Raw genomic sequence first — 5,103 nt, forward strand, 5'->3', positions numbered from 1 at the left:
CAGTAGTTGTGGCTCACGGGCCCAGTTGCTCCGCGGCATGTGGGATCGTCCCAGACCAGGGCTCGAACCCGTGTCCCCTGCATTGGCAGGCAGATTCTCAACCACTGCGCCACCAGGGAAGCCCCAGTATGGCTTTTTAAACAGGGTGTATTTTATTATGGGGGTGCCTGTTTTGGGTTATGTCCACAAACTTATCCCCAGACGTTTTTCTCTTCTCTGTTCCTTGGGAGACATTGATGAGGTAAATATTCAGAGATGTGATTGTTCAGTTCAACCAGGAGGCTCAGCCACAATTAAAAGATGTTTAGAGGAAGTTGTATAGGTATATGATGCTGGAGAACTAGAGCAACATAGCCACATTAGGTATGGATAGCTTCTCCATATAATCCAACTTTTGAAAGTAAAGTGACATCTCTGATATATTTAGAATCTTTACATGGCATAATGGTTTCAGCTTTGAGATGTAGGCTTCAGATATTCTCGAGCCCTCTGTGACATGATTGTATATGCTCAACCTTTAAGGCAAAAGGTTATTTACTTTGTTCCTCTTTATATGGTAACTTCCTTAAAGGCCCAAGGTCAGTCTGAGTTTGGAGATGGTGCTTGAATTCAAGCCTTTTGTGACTTTCCTATATACAGGCTCTCACGTCACCAAACTGCATGAAATCTTCAAGTTGGGACAAGAAGATAGGCCATGGGTGGTGAGTAGAAGAAATGAAAAGGAGTGGGAGCCTTTTCTGTACAAGTGAGTGAGTGGGAGCCAGGCAGATGTGCCTGGGACAAGGGAGAGCACAGATAGATGTTCAGTGAGGGAATTTACACCATAAAATGTTTTCCAGGTTTTGCTATATAGACCCTACTCTTCTTGAGTTTTAGTTGCTGTGAATCCTTCACTCATCATTCTTCCTCTATCAGTGCCCTCTTTATTTAAGCAGATCCTAGAGGACCATATTCTCTTCATTCTCATAGCCTACATATGCAGTCAGTCCTTCATACATCTGCAGTCTTTTAAGACTCTTATTGTTTCATGCTGCTGTTTCTTATTACATTCCATTTTCTATCTTTCCATTGCTAAAAGCTTCAGGGTTATAGTTTACCATTGTCATTGACTTCCCACAGTCATATTTCAGCAATCTCCATTACCACGAGAAGCTGCTAGCTTAGAAATCATTACTACTTTCCTCTTAGCTCCCCTCTCTGCCAAGTTTTTTATTTTATAATTGTTTTTAAAGGAATCATCTCATCGATTTTAAAAATTTAAATAAGGTTATAGTGAAAAAAGAAGTCTCCCTTTCAGTATTTCTCTTCTCCACATGCATCTACGGTGACTAGTTTCTTATGTTAACTACTTTGAGTTATTCTATGATTATACCAACATATCTGTATATATAACATCTTTATTTTTCACAAAGGTTAGTATAGTATAAAGCACTTTGTTTTTTACTCACTATTATTTCTTAGAAGACATTCCATATTAATATATATTCCTTATTCTTTCTTATGATGGTATAATGCTTTATGGTTGGGGAAATGTCATACTTTAACTAATACTATGTTAGTGAATTTTTAGGATGTTTTCAGGTTTATGCAATTTTGGAATGAAATCCTTATATATTCAGCTTTGCACAGATGTGCATGTGCATCTTTCGATTTCTTCTAAGAAGTGCTGGGTCAGAGGTTATGTATAAGTATTTGCAGTCCACAAAAGATGAATCACTTTCCATTTCCACCAAAAAATTTATGAAAGTGCCTATTTCCTGTTGCTGTCAAAATGTATTTCTTCATTCAGCAGATATTTATGGAGCCCTTTATCTGTGCCAGGTGCTGTTCTAAGCCCTAAAAAAGCATCAGTGAACAAAATGGTCCAAATTTCCTGTCCTCAAGGAGTTTACATTCTAGTCTGGGAAAGTGACCAGTGAACGTATAAATGAAGTATATAGTGTTCCAGATAAAGGTAAGATCTGTAGAGAAAAATGAAGCTTGGAAATAGGATAGTGAGTGACAAGGGAGTTGTGATTTTAAATAGAATGGTTAGGAAAAGCCTTCCTAAGAAGAAAATATTTGAGCAAAAACAAAAGGAAGAAGCAGTGACATTTGAAGATATTTGGATAAAGATCATTATAAGCAGAGAAAACAGCTAAACATAAATGCCATAAGTTAGATACAAGCCTGGTGTAGCCAAGGAGCAGCAAGTAGGCCAGCGTGACAAAGTAGAGAGTAGTAGATGAGGTGAAAGAGCTAATGAGAGGACAGATTATGTAAGGCCTTGGAGAATATTTTAAGAAGTTTGGTTAGTCTTAGCAAGATGTAAAAGCAATAGTGGGTTTTGAACAGAAGAGTGACATGATCTTAAAAGACATCATTCGGGGTGCTGAGTAGAGAGTAGGGTGTAGGGGGACAAAAAAGGAAGCAGGGAAACTAGCCAGTGGGCTGTTGGAATAATCCAGGTAAGAGATGATAATGATGACTCGGTCTAGGGTGATAGCAGTGGTAGTTAGGAGAAATAGTTGGATTCTAGATATATTTTGAAGATAGAGCTAAATGGATCCGGTAATAGATTTGATGTGTGATATGAGAGAAAGAGAGGAACCTAGGCCAACCCAAATATTGCAGCCCAAGAAACTAGAAGAACAGAATTGTCATTTACTAAGATAAAACTATAGAATGAGCAAGTTTTAGTGGGTAGATCAAGACTTTGGTCTTTGCTCTGCTAAACCACTGAGATCAGTGAGATAAGAGGAGAATTCTAAGGAAATCTATTAGGATAAAACTAAATATAGTAACAGGTTGTTCTGGGTTGAATGGTGACACCCCAGAGATATGTCCACATCCTAACCCCCATAGACCTGTGAATGTGACCTTATTTGGAAAAAAGGGTCTTTACAGATGTAATTAAGTTAAGGATCGCTAGCTGAGATTATCCCGAATTATCTGGATGTGACCTAAATCCACTTACAATAGACAGAAGATGAGAAGATATAGAAGAAGGCTGTGTGAGGGCAGAGGCAGAGATTGAAGTTATGCAGCAACAAGCTAAGAACACCTGAGTCTAGTTCTGATTGTTGCTTTGTGTTTTGGGAACGTCTTGATTTTTCTTGCCTTTTCATATGCCTTGAAAGTTTTTGTTGTTATTGAAAGCCAGACATTTTGTTTAGGACAGTAGTGTGCAGAAAAGGATTAACATAGCAGACCTGAGACTTCTTATCCTTAGAAAGGCCTGCTTGAAGTTTGGCCCTTGGCTTGCAACTAGAACTTGGATTTTGAGAAGATTCCCATTATCCTCACTGATAAGGATGGCTTACTATGCCTAAAGTGTTTGTGCAAACAATATAATTTATGCTGAATACCTGCTTTCCTTCTGAGAGTCTGAAATTCTGGTATGTGCCAGGCAGAGACTGCCTATGTGACCAGGCCCCAATAAAAACCCTAGGTACTGAATTTCTAATGAGCTTCCCTGGTTGGTACCACTTCACATGTATTGTCACAACTCGTTGCTGGGGGAATTAATGGGCTGTGTAACTCTACTGGGAAAGGATCCTTGGAAACATGTGCCTGGTTTTTCCTGGACTTTGCCCAATGCACCTTTTCTTTTTTGCTGATTTTGCTTTGTATTGTTTTGCTGTGAGTTCTCCCAGTGAATCATTGAACCTTGGAGGGAGGGTTGATCTTGGGGTCCTGCAACACCATAGTAACTGAGGAAAATAGTTTTTATGCCTGAATGGGGGCATACATTTACTTCTGCAAAGCCTTTAGTGTGGAGTTTTGAGTTAATCCAGTTAGGAGTTTTAACAACTAAGCAAGGTAAGAGAGTCATACAATTTGATTGCATTTATGTAAATTTCAAAGATAGATAAGTGACAAACCAAGATATTATTACATTAACAATCAGGATAGTGGTCAGCTGGGGTCTGAGGGGTCAGAAATGATCATATGGGGTGGGCGTTTCTTCTTGAGGTACCCACAATTGTCATGGTACGAACGCAGGTTGGAAAAGTATTTCCAGACACAAGGCAGAATGAAAAGAAGATAGAATTTTTTAGAGGGAAGGGGCGCTGCCAGAACAGCGGGCCGACTTCCTGATAGCCAGGGAGAGTCGACCCCGAGCAAGGGTTACTGGTCTGTTTTTATAGCCAGGGAACAAAGGAACCTGCGAGTCATCTGCTGATTGGGCAGGGTATGTATACTTTCAGTGGGCAGAGCGTGAGAAGAACGGGACAAATATCTTTCCTTATATGGGATGGGAAAGGGACAGGGCATGCTGCTTGGGAGGGCTCTGGGACATTGTAATGGTCGCAGTGGGACAGAGTGATAAGAGTCCTGTAACTCTTTGTTCCGGCAATGTTGGCCCTTTGAGTTTATCTTGTTCTTTGTCCTTGGAGCACAACAATGTACTGTTTCTTCCCTTGTATGGCGTTACACTGAACTTACACATTCTATGCAGTTTTCTTCAGGTGTTTTCTATTTCACAATAAAAAAAATTTAAAGAAAAAATATTTAAAGGTTACCTGATGATTTTGAAAATATTGAAAAAAGTACTCCTCCATCAGAAAGTTTAGATATACATCTAAATGACAAGCACATAGGAAAGGACGCAAATGAGAAAAGCTGGCAAGTATTAACTTCAGTAAAAAGAATGGCTCAGACATGAATAACATTTACACAATACTAATGTAACCATGAACATTAATTTAAACCACTTTAAGGGTAATTGGAATAAGGTATTTGTCTGCTGATGTGAAGGATATTACACCTGGGTTCAAGGAGGAGCTCCAGTGGCTTCACAGACAGGGGACACCCCTCCCCTTCTCCCTAGTGGTGCCCCATGGATCCTCCCCTTTATCCTACCCTCAAGCCGGGGCTTGTGGGATAAGAAGTATCCACCCGGCCAGGCCGAGACTCAAGACCTTCCTGCCACATCATATGTGTCACATGCCCAGGCGGCGAGCTTGCAAAGAAAAGAATTACACGCTCCTTCCAGAGGTATTTTCCACGGCTCTGGACTACATTTCCCAGGGGCCATCGCGTTCACGGCTATTTCCCGTCGAAAGACCGAGTTGGCTTATGGTCCAAGTTCCCAGAGAGGGCCATCTGCGGAGGAAGAGT

This window comes from Eubalaena glacialis, chromosome 18, assembly GCF_028564815.1.
Source record: "Eubalaena glacialis isolate mEubGla1 chromosome 18, mEubGla1.1.hap2.+ XY, whole genome shotgun sequence".
In the NCBI taxonomy this organism is placed as follows: domain Eukaryota; kingdom Metazoa; phylum Chordata; class Mammalia; order Artiodactyla; family Balaenidae; genus Eubalaena; species Eubalaena glacialis.